Here is a 20,376-nt window from a genome sequence, read left to right as displayed (position 1 = left end):
AGGACATTTCCTTTGCCACCATAAGCTTCAGTGCACTCAGAAATATTGCATTGCAGATGAGTGTTAGCAAACTGCTCAATGAAAACAATGGTGTGACTCTGTGAGATGAATTCATACATCACAAAGCAGTTTCTCAGAAGACTTCTTTTTGGTTTTTATCTGATGATACTTAGTTTTTCACCATAGGCGTCAATGCGCTCTGAAATATACTATTGCAGATTACAAGAAAAGAGTTTTAGCAAGCTGCACAATGTAAAGAACAGTGGAACACTGTGAGATGAATTCACACATCACAAAGCAGTTTCTCAGAACACTCCTTTTTGGATTTTATCTGAGGATACTTAGTTTTTCACCATAGGCCTCAATGCACTCCCAACTATCCCCCTTGAAGATTACACAAAAACAGTTTTAGCAAACTGCTCCACGGAAAAAAAGTTGTAACTCTGTGAGATAAATTCACACATAACAAAGAAGTTTCTCAGATAACTTCTTTCTAGATGTATCTGAGGTTATTTCCTTTTCAACGTAGGCTTCAATATGATCCAAAACATCCCTTCTCAGATTCTGCAAAAACAGTCCTACCAAACTGCTCCATGTAAAGAATCGTGTAACTCTGTGAGATGCATTAACACACCACAAAGCAGTTTCTCAGAAAGCTTCTTTCCAGCTTTTGTCTGAGGATATTTCCTTTGTCACAATAAGCTTCAATGCTCTCTGAAATATCCCTTTGCAGATTCCAAGGAAACAGTGTTAGCATACAGCTCAATTAAAGGAACAGTGTAACTCTGTGAGATGAATTCACAAATCACAAAACAGTTTCTCAGAAAGCAACTTTTTGGTTTTTATCAGAGGATTTTTTATTTGTCACCATAGACTTCAAGGCACTGTGAAATATCCTATTGCAGATTCCATGGAAACAGTGTTATCAAACTGCTCAATGTAAAAAACGGTGTACTCTGTGAGATGAATTCACACATCACAAACAGTTTCTCAGAAAGCTACTTTCTCGTTTTTATCTGATGATATTTCCTTTTCCACTATAGGCCTCAAAGTGCTCCCAAATATCCCTTTGCAGATTCCATGAAAACAATGTTAGGAAACTGATTCGTGAAAATGAATGTGTAACTCTCTGAGATGAATTCACACATCACAAAGAACTTTCTTAGAAAACTTCTTCCTAGTTTTTATCTGAGGACATTTCCTTTGTCACCATAGACTTCCATGTGATCCAAAATACCCTTTCTCAGATTCCCCAAAAACAGTGCTACCAAATGATCCATGAAAAGAACCATGTAGCTGTTTGAGATGAACTAACACATACAACATGGTTTCCAAGACTGTTTCTTTCTCGTTTTATTCTGAAGATATTTCATTTTTCACTATTGGCCTCAAGGTGCTCCCAAATATCCATTTGCAGATTCCACGAAAACAGTGTTAGTAAACGCTCCATGAAAAGAAAGGTGTAACTCTGTGAGATAAATTCAAACATCACCAGGAAGTTTCTCAGAAAGCTTCTTTCTAGTTTTTATCTGAGGATAATTCCTTTGTCACCTTAGGCTTCAATGTGATCCCAAATATCTCTTCTCAGATTCCCCAAAAACTGTGCTACCAATCAGATCCATGAAAAGAATCATGTCGCTCTGTGAGATGAATTAACACATCCCAAATCGGTTTCTCAGAAAGCTTCTATCTAATTTTTATATGAGGATATTTCCTTTGTCAACTCAGGCTTCAATGTTATCCAAAATATCCCTTCTCAGATTCCCCAAAAACAATGCTACCAAACTGCTCCATGAAAAGTATCGTGTAACTCTGTGAGATGAAGTCACAAATCACATAGCAGTTTCTCAGAAAGCGTCTTTCTAGTTTTTGTGTGAGGATATTTCCTTGCCATCATAAGCTTCAATGTGCTCTGAAATATCCCATTGCAGATTGCAAGAAAACAATGTTAGCAAACTGCTCTAAGAACAGTGTAATTCTGTGAGATGAATTCACATATCACAAAGCAGTTCTCAGAAAGCTTATTTTTGGTTTTTCTCTGAAGATATTACCTACATCACCATAGGATTTAATGTGCTCCCAAATATCCTATTGCAGATTCCACAAAAACAGCATTATCTAACTGCTCAGTGAAAAGAACCATGTAACTGTGTTAGATGCATTCACACATCACAAACTACTTTCTCAGAAAACTTCTGTCTAGTTTTTTTTTTTTTTGAGGATATTTCCTTTGTCAAAACAGGCTTCAATGTGACCCTAAATATGCCTTCTCAGATTCCTCAAAAACGCTGTTACCAAATGATCCATGAAAAGAATTGTGCAACACTGTAAGATCAATTACCACATCACAAAGCGATTTCTCAGAAATCTTCTTTCTAGTTTTTATCTGAGAATATTTGCTTTTTCACTGTAGGCCTCAATGTGCTCACAAATATCCCTTTGTAGGTTCCAGGTAAACAGGGTTAGAAAATTGCCCCATGCAAAGAAAGGTATACTTCTGTGAGATGAATTCACACATCACAAATAACTTTCTCAGAAAGCTTCCTTTTAGTTTTTGTCTGAGGATATTTCCTTTGTCACCTTAGTCTTCAATGCAATTCAAAATATCCCTTCACAGTTTCCCCAAAAACAGTGCTACCAAACTGCTCCATGAAAACAGTGGTGTAACTCTGTGAGATTAATTCACACATCACAAAGCTGTTTCTCAGAAAGCTTGTTTCTAGTTTTTTCCTGAGGATATTTCCTTTCTCACTATATTCCTGAATGTGAGCCTGAGTATCCCATTGCAGATTAAACGAGGAAAATGTTAACAAACTTCCCATCTGACAAAGGGCTAATATCCAGAACCTACAAAGAACTCAAACAAATTTACAATAAAAAACCAAACAACCCCACCAAAAAGTGGGCAAAGGATATGAACAGACATTTCTCAAAAGAAGACATTCATACAGCCAACAGACACATGAAGAAATGCTCATCATCACTGGCCATCAGAGAAATGCAAATCAAAACCACAATGAGATACCATCTCACACCAGTTAGAATGGTGATCATTAAAAAGTCAGGAAACAACAGGTGCTGGAGAGGATGTGGAGAAATAGGAACACTTTTACACTGTTGGTGGGATTGTAAACTAGTTCAACCATTATGGAAAACAGTATGGCGATTCCTCAAGGATCTAGAACTAGATGTACCATATGACCCAGCCATCCCATTACTGGGTATATACCCAGAGGATTATAAATCATGCTGCTATAAAGACACATGCACACGTATGTTTATTGCGGCACTACTCACAGTAGCAAAGACTTGGAATCAACCCAAATGTCCATCAGTGACAGATTGGATTAAGAAAATGTGGCACATCTACACCATGGAATACTATGCAGCCATCAAAAAGGATGAGTTTGTGTCCTTTGTAGGGACATGGATGCAGCTGGAAACCATCATTCTTAGCAAACTATCACAAGAACAGAAAACCAAACACCACATGTTCTCACTCATAGGTGGGAACTGAACAATGAGATCACTTGGACTCAGGAAGGGGAACATCACACACCAGGGCCTATCATGGGGAGGCGGGAGGGGGGAGGGATTGCATTGGGAGTTATACCTGATGTAAATGATGAGTTGATGGGTGCTGACGAGTTGATGGGTGCAGGACAGCAACATGGCACAAGTATACATATGTAACAAACCTGCACGTTATGCACATGTACCCTAGAACTTAAAGAATAATAATAATAATAAATAAAAAAATTTAAAAAAGAATGGTGTATCTCTGTGACATGAATTCACACATCACAAATCAGTTTCTCAGAAAGCTTATTTTTGGTTTTTATCTGAGGATATTTCCTTTGTCACCAAATTCTTCAAGTGCTCCAATGTATCCCACTGCAGATTCCAAGTAAACAGTGTTAGCAAACTGCTGAGTGAAAAGTACAGTGTAACTCCACGAGATGAATTCACACATCACAAAGCAGGTTCTTAGAATGCTTCTTTCTACTTTTTATCTTAGGATAATTCCGTTTCCAACATAGGCCTCAATTCGCTCCAAAATATACCATTGCAGATTCCAAGAAAACATTGTTAGCAAACCGCTCAATGAAAAGAAAAGTGTAACACTGCGAGATGAATTCACACATCACAAAGCAGTTTCTTAGAACGCATCTTTTTTGTTTTTATCTGAGGACATTTAGTTTTTCACAATTGGCCTCCATGTCCTCCCAAATATCCCCTTGAAGATTACATGAAAACAGTTTAGCAAACGACTCCATGGACAGAAAGTTGTAACTCTGTGGGATAAAGTCACACATCACAAGGAACGTTCTCAGAAAGCTTCTTTCTAGATTTATCTGAGGATATTTCCTTTTCAACACAGGCTTCAATATGATCCAAAACATCCCTTCTCAGATTCCCCAAAAAGAGTACTACCAAACTGTGCCATGAAAAGAATCGTGTAACTCTGTGAGATGAATTAACACACCACAAAGCAGTTTCTCACAAAGCTTCTTTCCAGTTTTTGTCTGAGGATATTTCCTTTGTCTCAATAAGCTTCAATGTACACTGAAATATCCCTTTGCAGATTCAAAGGAAACAGTGTTAGCATACAGCTCAATTAAAGGAACAGTGTAACTCTGTGAGATGAATTCACACATCACAAAGCAGTTTCTCAGAGATCATCTTTTGGTTTTTATCAGAGGATAATTCATTTGTCTCCATAGGCTTCAAAGCACTCCCAAATATCCTATTGCAGATTCCACGAAAACCGTGTTATCATACTGCTCAATGTAAGGAACGGTATGACTCTGTGAGATGAATTCACACATCACAAAGCAGTTTCTCAGAAAGCTCCTTTCTCCGTTTTTTCTGATGAGATTTCCTTTTTCACTATAGGCCTCAAAGTGCTTCAAAATATCCCTTTGCAGATCAAATGAAAACAATGTTAGGAAACTGATTCATGAAAAGGAGTGTGTAACTTTCTGAGGTGAATGCACACATCACAAAGATCTTTCTCACAAATCTTATTTCTAGTTTTTATCTGTGGATATTTCCTTTGTCATTATGTTCCTGAATGTGTGACCTTATATTACACTGCAGATTAAATGAGAAAAGTGTTAGCAAACTACTCAATGAAAAGAACGGTATAACTCTGTGAGATGAATTCACACATCACAAAGTGTTTTCTAAGAAAGCTTATTTTTGGTTTTTATCTGAGGATATTCCCTTTGTCACCATAATCTTCAATGTGCTCCGATATATCCCACTGCAGATTCCAAGAAAACAGTGTTAGCGAACTCCTGAATGAAAAGTACAGTGTAACTCTGTGAGGTGATTTCACACATTACAAAGCAGTTTCCCAGAAATCTTCCTTCTAGTTTTTATATGAAGGTAATTCCTTTTTCAACATAGGCCTCAATTTGCTCCAAAATATCCATTTTCAGATTCCACAAAAAGAGTGTTAGGAGACTGCTCAATGAGAAGAGCAGTGTAACTCAGTGAGATGAATTCACACATCACAAAGCAGTTTCTCAGAAAGCTTCTTTTGAGTTTTTATCTGAGGATTTTTCCTATGTCACCATAGGCTTTAATGCGCTCCCAAATATCCTATTGCAGATTCCACAAAAACAGTGTTTTCAAATTGATCAGTGAAAAGAACCATGTACTCCTATGAGATGAGTTCACAAATCACAAACTACTTTCTCAGAAAACTTCTTTCTAGTTTAATTCTTAGGATATTTCCCTTCTCAACACAGGTTTCAATGCAATCCAAAATATTTCTTCTCTGATCCCCCCAAAACAGCTTTACCAAATGATCCATGAAAAGAATCATGCAACTCTGTGAGATGAACTAAAACAACCCAAAGCCGTTTCTCAGAATGCTTCTTTCTCATTTTTATCTGAGGATATTTCCTTTTTCACTATAGGCCTCAGTGCACTCACAAATATCCCTTTGCAGATTCCACGTAAACAGTGTTAGAAAACAGCTCCATGAAAAGAAAGGTGTAACTCGGTGATATGAATTCACACATCACAAAGCAGTTTCCCAGAGAGCATTTTTTTTGGTTTTTTATCTGAGGATATTTCCTTTGTCACCATAGTCTTCAATGCGCTCCAAAGTATCCCACTGCAGTTTCCAAGAAAACAGTGTTAGCAAACTGCTGCATGCAGAGTACAGTGTAACTGCGTGAGATGAACTCACACATCACAAAACAGTTTCTCAGAATGATTGTTACTAGTTTTTATCTGAGGATAATTCCTTTTTCAAGATAGGCCTTGAGTCTCTAAAAATATCCCCTTGCAGATTCCTGGAAAAGAGTGTTAGTAAACTGCTCAATGAAAAGAGCAGTGTAACTCTGTGAGATGAATTCACACAAACAAAGAAGTTACTCAGAAGGCTTCCTTCTAGTTTTTGTCTGAGAATATTTTATTTGTCACCCTTGGCTTCAATGCGATCCAAAATATCCCTTCTCAGATTCCAAAAAAACAGTGCTACCAAACTGCTACATGAAAAGAATCGTGTAACTCTGTGAGATTAATTCACAAATCACAAAGAAGTTTCTAAGAAAGTTTCTCCAGAGTTTTTGTCTGAGGATATTTCTTTTGTCATCATAAGCTTCAATGTTCTCCGATATGTCCCATCACAGATTCCAAGAATACAGTGTGAGAAAACTGCTCAATGAAAAGAACAAGGTAACTCTGTGACATGAATTCACACATCACAAGGCAGCTTATCAGAAAGCTTCTTTTTGGTTTTTATCCTAGGATATTTCCGTTGTCACTATCGGCTTCAAAGCACTCCCATATATCCCTTTGCAGATTCCACGAAGACAGTGTTACCAAACTGCTGCAAGAAAAGAATCGTGTAACTCTGTGAGATGAATTCACACAACACAAAGCATTTTCTCAGAAAGCTTCTTTCTATTACTCATCTGAGGATATTTCCTTTGTCACCATAGGCTTGAATGCAATTCAAAGAACTGTGTAAATCTGTGAGATGAATTCATACATCATAAAGAAGTTTCCCAAAAAGCTTCTTTCCAGCTTTTATCTGAGATTATTTCCTTTTGCACCATAGGTTTCAGTGCGATCCAAAATATCCCTTCTCAGATTCCCCAAAAACGGTGCTTCCAAAGTGCTCCATGAAAAGAATTGTGTAACTCTGTGAGGTGAATTCACAAATTACAAAGTAGTTTTTCAGAAAGCTTCTTTCTAGTTTCTGTCTGAGGATATTTCCTTTTTCACCTTTTGCCTCAATGCGCTCACGAACATCCCTTTGCAGATTCCAGGAAAATAGTGTTAGCAAACTGCTCCATGAAAAGGAAGGTGTAAATCTGTAAGATGAATTCACACATCACAAAGCAGTTTCTCACAAAGCGTCTTTTTGTTTTTCGTGTGAGGATATTTCCTTTGTCACCAGAGGCTTCAATGCACTCCCAAATATCCTATTGCAGATGCCAGGAAAACAGCGTTATCAAACTTAATGAAGAGAATGGTGTAATTCTGTAAGATGAATTCAAATATCACAAAACTGTTTCTCAGAAAGCTTCTTTCTAGTTTTTATCTAAGGATATTTCCTTTTTCACTATAGGCCTCAATGAGCTCTGGAATATCCCATTGCAGATTCCAAGAAAACAGTGTTTGCAAACTGCTCAATGAAAAGAATGGTGGAACTCTGTGAGATGAATTCACACATCACAAGACAGCTTCTCGGAAAGATTTTTCCTACTTTTTGTATGAGGATATTTCCTTTTTCTCTATAGGCTTCAGTTCACTCCTAAATATCCCTCTGCAGATTCCACGAAAAGAGTGTTAGCAAACTGCTCCATGAAAAGAAAGGTGTAACTCTGTGAGATGCATTTACATATCACAATGCTATTTCTCACAAACCTTCTTTCTGGTTTTATCTGAGGATATTACCATTTTCACCATATTCCTCAAGGTGCTCTCAAATATCCCATTGCAGAATAATCAAAAAAATTGTTAGCAAACTTCTCAGTGAAAAGTACGGTGTAACTCTATGAGATGAATTCAAAAATCACAAAGCCATTTCACAGAAAGCTTCTTTTTGACTTTTATCTGAGGATAGTTCGTTTGTCACCATAGGCTTCAATGTGCTCCCAAATATCTTACTGCATATTCCATGAAAACACTGTTATCAAACTCCTCATTGAAAAGAAAGGTGTACTTCTGTGAGATGATTTCACACATCACAAAGCAGTTTCTCAGAAAGCTTCTTTCTAGTTTTTTTCTGAGTATATTTCCTCTATCACCATAGACCTCAATGCGCTCGTGAATATCTCTTTGCGGATTCCATAAAAAAAGTGTTAGAAAACTCCTCCATGAAAAGAAAGGTATAAATCTGTGAGATAAATTCACATATCACAAAGCAGTTTATCAGAAAGCTTCTATTTGATTTTTATCAGAGGATATGTACTTTGTCACCATAGGCTTCAATGTGCTCCCAAATATCCTATTTCAGATTCCATGAAAACAGTGTTATCAAACTGCTCAATGAAAACAACAGTGTATCTCTGTGAGATGAATTCACCCATACAGAGTTAGTTTCTCAGATATCTTCTTTCCAGTTTTCATCTGAGGATATTTCCTTTTACATCATAGGCCTCATTATGCTCCCATACATCACTTTGCAGATTCCGTGAAAACAGTGTTTGCAAACTCTTCCATGAAAATAAAGGTGGAACTCTGTGAGATGAATTCACACATCACAAGGAAATTTCTCAGAGGCTTCTTTCTTGGTTTTTTTTTTTTTTTTTGAAGATATTATCTTTGTCACCATGGGCTTCAACGCGATCCAAAATATCTGTTCTCAAATTCCCCAAAAGCAGTGCTACCAAACTGCTCCATGAAAAGAATGGTGTAACTCTGTGAGGTGAATTCACACATCAGAAAGCAGTTTCTCAGAAAGCTTCTTCTAGTTTTTATCTGAGGATATTTTCTTTTTCACCATAGTCCTCAATGCCCTCCATAACATCCCATTGCAGAGTCCATGAAAAAAGTGTTAGCAAACTTCTCAATGAAAAGAGCGGTGTAACTCTGTGAGATGAATTCACAAAGTACAAGAAAGTTTCTCAGAAAGTTTCTTTTTAGACTTTATGTGAGGATATTTCCTTTGTCACCATAGTCTTCTATGTGATCCAAATTATCCCTTCTCAAATTCTCCAAAAACAGTGCTAAAAAATTGCTCCATGAAAAGAATTGTGTAACTCTGTGCAATGCATTCACAAATCACAAAGCAGTTTGTCAGCAAGTTTCTTTCTAGTTTTTGTCTGAGGATATTTCCCTTTTTACCCTTTGCCTCAATGCATTATGAATATTCCTTTGCAGTTTTCATGAAAATAGTGTTAGCAAATTGCTTCATGGAAAGCAAGGTGTAAGTCTGTGAGATGAATTCAAACATCATAAAGCAGGTTCTCAGAAAGCTTCTTGTTGGTTGTTGTCTGAGAATATTTCTTTCACCATCATACACTTCCATGTGTTCTCAGATATCCCTTCTCAGACAGCACAAATACAGTGATGCCAAAGTGCTCTCTCAACAGAAACGTTTAGCTCTAAGAGATGAATGCACATATCACAACGGAGTTTCTCTAAAGCTTCTTTCCAGTTTTTATCTGAGGATGTTTCCTTTTTTACTGTATTCCTCAATGAGTTCCCAAATATCCCATTGCAGATTAAATGAAAAAAGTGTTAGTAAACTTCTCAATGAAAAGAAGAGTGTTACTCAGTGAGATGAATTCACACAATGCAAACTAGTTTCACAGAAAGCTTCTTTTTGACTTTTATCTGAGCATATTTCTTTGTCACCATAGGCTTCAATGTGCTCTTAAATATCCTATTGCAGATACCAGTAAAAGAGTGTTATCAAACAGCTGCATGAAAAGAAAGGTGTAACTCTGTGAGATGATTTCACACATCAAAAAGAATTTTCTCAGAAAGCTTCTTTCTAGATTTATCTGAGGATATTTCTTTTGTCACCTTAGGCTTCAATGCAGTCCAAAATATCCCTTCTCAGATTCCCCAAAAACAGTGCTTCCAAACTGCTCCACGAAAAGGATGGTGTAACTCTGTGAGATGAGTTCAGACATCACAAAGTTGCTTCTCAGAAAGCTTCTTGCTAGTTTTTATCTAAGGATATTTCCTAGGCCTCAATGCACTCCCAAATATTCCTTTGCAGATTTCATGAAAACAGTATAAGCAAACTCCTCCATGAAAAGAAAGGTGTGACTCTGTGATATGAATTCACACATAACAAAACTGTTTCTTAGACTGCTTCTTTCTACACTTTATCTGTGGATATTTCCTTTATCTCCATATTCCTCAGTGCTCTCCACAATATCCCATTGCAGATTACACAAAAAAAGTGTTAGAAAACTTCTCAATGAAAAGAACAGTGTAACTCTGTGAGGTGAATTCACACACAACAAAGAACTTTCTCAGAAACCTTCTTTCTAGTTTTTATCCGAGGATATCTCCTTAGTAACCACAGGCTTCGATGTGATTCAAAATATCCCTTCTCAGATTCCCCAACAACAATGCTCCCAAACTTCTCCATGAAAAGAGTGGTGTAACACTGTGAGATGAATTCACACATCACAAAACAGTTTCTCAGAAAGCTTCTTTCTAGTTTTTTTTCTGAGAATATTTGCTTTTTCACCATAGGCCTCAGCTGGCTCCCAAATATCCCTTTGTAGGTTACATGAAAACAGTATTAGCAAACTGCTCCATGAAAAGAATGGTGTTATTCTGTGAGATGAATACACACATAACAATGAAGTTTCTCAGAAAATTTCTGTCTAGTTTTAATCTAAGAATATTTGCTTTGTCACCTTGGGCTTCAATGCAATCCAAAATATCCCTTCTCAGTCTACCCAGAAACAGTGCTACAAAACTGCTCCATGAAAAGAATGGTGTAACTCTGTGAGATGAATTGACACATAACAAAGCACTTTCTCAGAAAGCTTCTTTTCAGCTTTTATCTGAGGAAATTTCCTTTTTCACCATATTCCTCAATGAGCTCTGGAATATCCCATTCTAGATTCCAGGAAAGAACTGTTAGCAAATTTGTCAATGAAAGGAATTGTGTGACTTTGTGAGGTGAATTGACACATCACAAAACAGTTTCACAGAAAGCTTCTTTTTGGTATTGATCTGAGGATATTTCCTTTGTCACAATAGACTTCAATGCACTCCCAAATATTCTATTGCATATTCCAAGAAAACAGTGTTATCAAACTACTCAATGAAAATAACAGTGTATCTCTGTGAGATGAATTCACACATCTCAAAGCAGTTTCTCAGAAATCTTCTTTCTAGTTTTTAATTGAGGATGTTTCCTTTGTCACCATAGGCTTCAATGTGACCCAAAATATCCCTTCTCAGATTCCCCAAAAAACAGTGCTACCAAACTGTTACATGAGAAAAATGGTGTAACTCTGTGAGATGAATTCATATATTGCAAAGATGTTTGTCAGAAAACTTCTTTCTAGTTTTTATCTGAGTATATTTCCTTTTTCACCATATTAATCAATGTGCTCCCCAATGTTCCATAGCAGATTAATTGAAAAAAGTGTTAGCAAACTTCTCAATGAAAAGAATGATGTAACTCTGTGAGATGAGTTCACACATCACAATGCAGTTTCACAGAAAGCTTCTTTTTGGACTTTTATCTGTGGATATTTCCTGACTCCATAGGCTTCAATGCACTCCCATATATCCTATTGCAGATTGCAGGAAAACTGTGTTATCACACTCCTCAATGAAAAGAATGGTGAAACTCTGTTAGAAGAATTCACACATCACAAAGATGTTTTTCAGAAGGCTTCTTTCTAGTTTTTATCTGAGGAAAGTTCATTTTTCCCTGTAGGCATCAAAGGGCTCCGGAATATCCCATTGCAGATTCCATGAAAACAGTGTTAGCAAACTGCTCCAGGAAAAGAAAGATGTAACTCTGTGAGATGAATTCACACATCAAGAAGAGCATTCCCAGAAAGCGTCTTTCTAGTTTTTATCTGAGGATATTTAATTTGTCAACATAGGCTTCAATGAGATCCAAAATATCCCTTCACAGATTCCCCAAAAAGAATGCTACCAAACTGCTCCAATAAAAGAATCGTGTAACTCAGTGAGATGAATTCACACATCAGAAAGCTGTTTCACAGAAAGCTTCTTTCTAGTTTTTATCAGAGAATATTTCCTTTTTCACCATAGGCCTCAAAGCGATCTCAAATATCCCATTGCAGATTCCAAGAAAAACGTGTTAACAAACTGCTCAATGAAAAGAATGGTGTAACTGTGTGAGATGAAGTCACACATCACAAAGCAGTTTCTCAGAAAACTTCCTTATAGTTTTTATTCAGAGGATATTTCTTTTTTTCATTATATGCCTCAATGTGCTCTCAAATATCCCTTTGCAGATTCCACGAAAGCAGTGTTAGCAAACGACTCCATGGACAGAATGGTGTAACTCTGTGAGATGAATTCAAGCATCACAAAGCAGTTTCTAGGAAAGCTTCTGTCTAGTTTTTATCTGAGGTATTTCTTTTGTCACCATAGGCTTCAATGCAATCCTAAATATCCCTTCTCAGATTTCCCAAAATCAGTGCTAAAAATCTGCTCCATGACAAGAAAGGTGTAACTCTGTGACATGAATTCACAAATCAGAAAGTAGTTTCTCAGAAAGGTTCTTTCTAGTTTTTGTCTGAGGATATTTCCTTTGTCTCCATAGGCTTCAATGCACTCTCGATACCCTATTTCACATTCCACAAAAACAGTGTTAGCAAACTGCTCAATAAAAAGAACAGTGTAACTTTGTGAGATGAATTCACACATCACAAAAAAGTTTCTCAGAAAGTTTCTTTCTACTTTTTTTCTGAAGATATTTCCTTTTTCTTCATAGTCCTCAATACACTCCCAAATATCCCTTTGTAGATTCCATAAAAACAGTGGTAGTAAACTGCTCCATGAAAAGTAAGGTGTAACACTGTGAGATGAATTCATACTTCACAAAGAACTTTGTCAGAAAACTTCTTTCTAGTTTTTATCTTAGAATATTTCCATTTTCACCATAGACTTCAATGTGCTCTCAAATATCCTATTGCACATTCCTCAAGAACAGTGCTAACAAACAGTTCAAGGAAAATAATGGTGTAACTCTCTGGGATGAATTCAACCATCACAAAGTAGTTTCTCAGAGAGGTTCTTTCCAGTTTTACTCTGGGAATACTTCCTTTTTTCACCGCAGGCCTCTATGTGCTCCCAAATATCCCTTTGCAGATTATATGAAAACTGTGTTAGCAAACTGCTCCGTGAAAAGAAAGCTGAAACTCTGTGAGAGGAATTCACACATCACCAAGAAGTTTCTCAGAGAGATTCTTTCTAGTTTTTGTCTGAGGAGATTTCCTTTGTCACCATAGGCTTCAATGTGATCCAAAATACTTCTTCTCAGATTCCCCAAAAACAGTGCTACCAAACTGATCCATGAATAGAATCATGTAACTCTGTGAGATGAATTAAGACATCACAAAGCATTTTCTCAGAAAGCGTCTTTCTAGTTTTTGTCTGAGGATATTTCGTTTGTCATCATACGCTTCAAAGTGCTCCGAAATATTCCATTGCAGATACCATGAAAACATGCTTTAGAAACTGCTCAATGAAAAGAACAGTGTAACTCTGTGAGATGAATTCAAACATCACATGCGGTTTCTCAGAAGCCTTCTTTCTAATTTTTATATGAATGTATTTCGTTTGTCACCATAAGCTTCATTGCACTCCAAATCATTCCACTGCAGATTCCAAGAAAACAGTGTTAGCAAACTGCCCCATGAAAAGAAAGGTGTAACTCTGTGAAATAAATTCACACATCACCAAGAAGTTTCTTGGAAAGCTTCTTTCCATATTTTATCTGAGGATATTCCCTCTGTCAACATAGGCTTCAATGTGATACAAATTATCCCTTCTCAGATTCCTCAAAAACAGTGCTACCAAACTCATCCACGAAAAGAGTGGTGTAACTCTCTGAGAACAATTCACAAATCACAAAGCAGTTTCTCAGAAAGCTTCTTTCTGGTTTTTATCTTAGGATATTTAGTTTTTCACCATAGACCTCAATGCGCTCCCACATATCCCTTTGTAGATTCCAAGAAAACTGTTAGCAATCGGCTGCATGAAAAGAAAGGTGTAACTCTGTGCTATGAATTCACATATCATGAAACAGTTTCTCAGAAAGCTTCTTTCTAGTTTTTATCTGAGGATAATTCCTTTGTCACCATAGGCTTCAATGCCATGTAAAATATCCCTTCTCAGATTCCCCAAAAACAGTGATACCAAACTTCTCTATGAAAAGAGTGGTGTAACTCTTTGAGATGAATTCAGAAATCGCAAAGAAGTTTCTCAGGAATCTTCTTTCTAGTTTTTGCCTGAGGAAATTTCCATTGTCACTGTAAGCTTTTGTGCTCTCCAAAATATCCCATTACAGATTACAAGAAAACAGTGTTAGTAAACTTCTCAGTGAAAAGAATCATGTAACTCTGTGAGATGAAGTCACACATCGCAAAGCAGTCTCTCAGAAAGCTTCTTTTTGATTTTTATCTGAGGATATTTCCTTTTTCACCATAGGCTTCAATGTGCTCCCAAATATCATGTTGCAGTTTCCATAAAGACAGTGATATCAAAGTACTCAATGAAAAGAACAGTGTAACACTGTGAGAAGAATTCACACATCGCTAAGCAGTTTCTCAAAAATCTTCTTTCTATGTTTATCTGAGGATATTTAATTTCTCACCATAGGCCTCAAAGCACTCCCAAATATCCCCTTTCAGATTACACGAAAACAGTGTTAGCAAACTGCTCCATCAAAAGAAAGGTGGAACCCTATGAGATGAATTCAAACATCACAATGAAATTTCTCAGAAAGCTTCTTTCTAGTTTTTATCTGAGGATATCTCCTTTTCACCATAGGCCTCAATGCGCACCAAAATATCCCTTTGCAGGTTCCACGAAATCAGTGTTAGCAAACTGCTCTGTGAAAAGAAGATGTAATTCTGTTAGATAAATTCACAAATCACAGAACAGTTTCTCAGAGACCTTCTTTCTAATTTTTGTCTCAGGATATTTCCTTTGTCACCATAAGATTCAATGTGCTCCAGAATATCCCATTGCAGATTCCAAGAAAACAGCGTTAGCAAATTGAACAATGGAAAGAATGGTGTAATTCTGTGAGTTGAATTCACACATCACAAAGCAGTATTACAGAAAGCTTCTTTCTAGTTTTTATCTGAGGATACCCCCTTTTTCACTATAGGCCACAATGTGCTAACAAATATTCCTTTGCAGATTCCATGAAAACAGTGTCAGAAAACTGCTCCATGAAAGAAAGGTGTAACTCTCTGAGATGAATTCACATGTCACAAAGAACTTTCTCAGGAAGCTTCTTTCCGGTTTTTATCTGAGGATATTTCCTTTTTCACCATAGGCTTCAAAGCAATCCAAAATGTCCCTTCTCAGATTCCACAAAAAAGTGTTACCAAGCTGCTCCATGAACAGAATCCTGTAACTCTGCGACAAGAATTAGCACATCAGAAAGCATTTCCTCAGAAAGCGTCTTTCTAGTTTTTATATGAAGGTATTTCCTTTGTTACCTTAACCTTCAATGCGCTCCAAAATACCCATATGTAGATTCCACCAAAACAGTGTTATCAAATGGCACAATGAAAAGAATGGTGTAACTCTGTGAGATGAGTTCACATAATGCAAAGAACTTTCTCAGAAAGCTTCTTTCTAGTTTTTATCTGAGGATATTTTCTTTACACCATAGGCTTCAATGCTATCCCATATATCCCTTATCAGATTCCCCAAAGACTGTTCTAACAAACTGGTCCATTAGAAGAATTGTGTAACTCTCTGAGATTAATTCAGAAATCACAAAGCAGTTTCTCAGAAAGCTGCTTTCTAGTTTTTGTCTGAGGATATTTCCTTGGCCACCATAAGCTTAAATGCACTCCGAAATATAACATTGCAGATTCCACGAAAACAGTCTTAGCAAATTGCTCAATGAAAAGAACAGTGTAACGCTGTGAGATGAATTAACGCATCACAAACAGTTTCTCAAAAAGCTTCCTTCTAGTTCCTATGTGAGGATATTTCCTTTTTCACTATATGCCTCAATGTGTTCCCAAATATCACTTTACAGATTCCATGAAAACAGAGTAAGCAAACTACTCAGTTAAAAGAACAATGTAACATGGTGAGATGAATTCACACATCACAAAGCAATTTCTCAGAAACTTTCTTTCTAGTGTTTATCTGAAGATATTTAGTTTTTCACCGTAGGCCTCAATTCACTCCCAAATTTCCCCTTGGAGATTACACAAAAACCGTGTTAGCACACTGCTCCATCAAAAGAAAGGTATAACTCCACTAGATGAATTCACATATCACAAAGAACTTTCTCAGAAAGCTTCTTTCTAGCTTTTATCAGAGGATATTTCCTTTTCACCCTAGGCTTCAATGCTATCCCAAATATCCCTTCTCAGATTCCCCAAAAACTGTTCTACCAAATTGATCCATTAAAAGAATCGTGTAACTCTGTGAGATTAATTCACAAATCACAAAGCACTTTCTCAGAAAGCTGCTTTGTAATTTCTGTCTGAGAATAGTTCCTTTGTCACCATAAACTTAAATGTGCTAAGAAATATAACATTGCAAATTCCATGAAAACAGTATTAGCAAACTGCTCAATGTAAAGAACAGTGTCACACTGTGACATGAATTCACACATCACAAAGCAGTTTCTCACAAAGCTTCTTTCTAGTTTTTATGTGAGGATATTTCCTTTTTCACTATATGCCTCAATAAGCTCCCAAATATCACTTTGCAGATTCCATGAAAACAGTGTTAGCAAACTGTTCAGAGAAAAAAACAGTATAACACAGTGAGAAGAATTCACACATCACTAAGCAGTTTCTTAAAAATCTTCTTTCTATGTTTATCTGAGGATATTTAGTTTCTCACCATAGGCTTCAATGTACTCCCAAATATCCCCTTGCAGATTACACGAAAACAGTGTTAGCAAACTGCTCCATCAAAAGAAAGGTGGAACTCTATGAGATGAATTCAAACATCACAATGAAATTTCTCGGAAAGCTTCTTTCTAGTTTTTATCTGAGGATATCTTCTTTTCACCATAGGCTTCAATGTGTGCCAAAATATCCCTTTGCAGATTCCACGAGAACAGTGTTAGCAAACTGCTCCATGGAAAGGAAGGTGTAACTCTGTGGATGAATTCACACATCACAATGAAGTTTCCCTGAAAGCTTCTTTCTAGTGTTTCTCTGAGGATATTTCCTTTCTCACCATTGGCTTCAATGTGATCCAAAATATCCCTTCTCAGATTCCCCAAAAACAGTGCTACCAAAATGATCCATGAAAACAATCATGTAACTTTGTGAACAGAACTAACACATCACAAAGCAGTTTCTCAGAAGGTTTCTCTCTAGTTTTTGTCTGAGGATATTTCCTTTGTCACCATGAACTTCAATGTGCTCCAAAATATCCCATTACAGATTCCGAGAAAACAGTGTTAGCAAACTTCTCAATGAAAATACCAGTGTAACTCTGTGAGATAAATTGAAACATCACAAAGCAATTTCTCAGAAAGCTTCTTTTTGGTTTTAATCTGAGGATATTTAATTTGTCTCCATAGGCTTCAACGCAATTCAATATATCCCTTCTCAAATTCCCCCAAAACAGGGCTACCAAACGGCTTCATGAATAGTGTGGTTTAACTCTGTGAGATGAATTCTCACATCACAAAACTGTTTCTCAGAATGCTTCTTTCTAGTTTTTATCTGAGGATATTTCCTTTTTCACTATATTTCTCAATGCACTCCCAAATATCCCTTTGCAGATTACACAAAAACAGTTTTAGCAACCTGCTCCAAGAAAAGAATTGTGCTACTCTGCAAGATGAATACACACATCACAAAGAAGTTTCTCAGAAAACTTCTACCTATTTTTTATCTGACAATATTCCCTTTCTCATCATAGGCTTCAATACAATCCAAAATAGCCCTTCTCGGATTCTCCAGAAACAGTGCTACCAAAATGCTCCATGGAAAGCATTGTGTAAATCTGTGAGATGAATTCACAAATCAGAAAGCTTTTTCAAAGAAACTTTCTTTCTAGTTTTTGTCTGAGGATATTTCCTTTTTTCACCACAGGCCTCATTGTGCTCATGAATATCCCTTTGCAGATTCCACGAAAATAGTGTTAGAAAACTGCTCCATGAAAAGAAATGTATAAATCTGTGAGATGAATTCACACATCACAAAGTAGTTTCTCAGAAAGCTTCTTTATGGTTTTTTTGTCTGAGGATATTTCCTTGGTCACCATAGGCTTCATTGCACTCCCAAATATCCTATTGCAGATTCCACAAAAACGGTTTTACCAAACTGCTCCAAAAAAAATCATGCTACTCTGTGAGATGAATTCACACATCACAAAGCAGTTTCTCAGAAAGCTTCTTTCAAGCTTTTTTCTGAGGATATATCCTTTTTCACTATAGGCTTCCATGAGATGCAAAGTATCACTTCTCAATTCCACACAAACAGAGCTACTGAACTGCTCCATGAAAAGAACGGTGTAACTCTGTGAGATGAATTCACAAATTAGAAAGCAGTTTGTCATAAAGTTTATTTCTAGTTTTTGTCTGAGGATATTTCCTTTGTCACCAAAACTTCAATGGGCTCTGAAATATCCCATTGCAGATTCCAGGAAAATAGTGTTAGCAAACTGCTCAATGAAAAGAACAGTGTAACTCATTGAGACAAATTGACACATCACAAAGCAGATTCTCTGAAAACTTCTTTTCCATTTTTATCTGAGGATATTACCTTTGTCACCATAGGCTTCAATACATTCCCAAATATCCTATTACAGATTCCACGAAAACAGTGTTAGCAGACTGCTCAAAGAAAAGAACAGTGTAACTCTGTGAGGTGAATTCACACATCTGAAAAACGTTTCTCAGAATGCTTCTTTCTAGTTTTTATCCAAGGATATTTCATTTGTCACCATGGGCTTCAATGCAATCCAAAATATTCCCCAAAAACAGTACTAACAAACTGCACCATGGGAAAAAATGAATAATTTTGTGAGGTGAATTAACATACCACAAAGGACTTTCTCAGAAAGCTTCTTTCTGTTTTTTACGTTAGGATATTTCCTTTTTCACCATAAGCTTCAATGCACTCCAAAATATCCCATTGCAGATTCCAAGAAAACAGTGCTAACAAACTGCTCCATGAAAAGAATTGTGTAACACTGTGAGATGAATTCACAAATCATAAAGGAGTTTCTCAGAAAGCTTCTTTCTAGTTTTTGTCTGAGGATATTTCCTCTTTCAAAAAAGGCCTCAATGTGCTCATGAATATCCCTTTGCAGATTCCACGAAAATAGTGTTTGCAAACTGCTCCATGAAAAGAAAGGTGTAAATCTCTGAGATGAATTCACACATCACAAAGTAGTTGTTCAGAAAGTTTCTTTTTGGTTTTTGTCTTAGGATATTTCCTTTGTCACCATGGGCTCCAATGTGCTCCCAGATATCCCATTGCAGATTCCTCAAAAGCAGTGCTACCAAACTTATCCACAAAAAGAATCATGTAACTCTGTGAGATGAATTAACACATCACAAAGCGATTTCTCAGAAAACTTCTTTCTAGTTTTAATCTGAGGATATTTCCTTTGTCACCATAGGCTTCATTGCAATTCAAAATATCCCTTCTCAATTTCCCCAAAAACAGTGCTACCAAACTGCTTTATGAAAAGTGTGGTGTAACTCTGTGAGATGAATTCTCACATCACAAAACTGTTTCTCAGAAAGCTTCTTTCTAGTTTCTACCTGAGTCTATTTCCTTTTTATCCATATTCCTCAATGCGCTCCTGAGTATTCCTTTGCAGATTTCACGAAAACAGTTTCAGCAACCTGCTTCAAGAAAATAATCATACTACTCTATGAGATGAATACACACGTCACAAAGTAGTTTCTCAGAAAGTTTCGGTCTGGTCTTTATCTGAGAAAATCCCTTTGTCAACATAGGCTTCAATGTGATCCAAAATAGCCCTTCTCAGAGTCTCCAAAAACAGTGCTACCAAAATGCTCCATGGAAAGAATCTTGTAAATCTGTGAGATGTATTCACACATCAGAAAGTATTTTCAAAGAAACCTTCTTTCTAGTTTTTGTCTGAGGATATTTCCTTTTTTCACCACAGGCCTCATTGTGCTCATGAATATTCCTTTGCAGATTCCACGAAAATAGTGTTATCAAACTGCTACACAAAAAGAAATGTGTAAATCTGTGA

Source organism: Macaca mulatta, chromosome 13, assembly GCF_049350105.2.
Source record: "Macaca mulatta isolate MMU2019108-1 chromosome 13, T2T-MMU8v2.0, whole genome shotgun sequence".
NCBI classification, from domain to species: Eukaryota; Metazoa; Chordata; class Mammalia; order Primates; family Cercopithecidae; genus Macaca; species Macaca mulatta.
The sequence above is the reverse complement of the archived record's forward strand: the minus strand, read 5'-3'. Positions refer to the sequence as shown.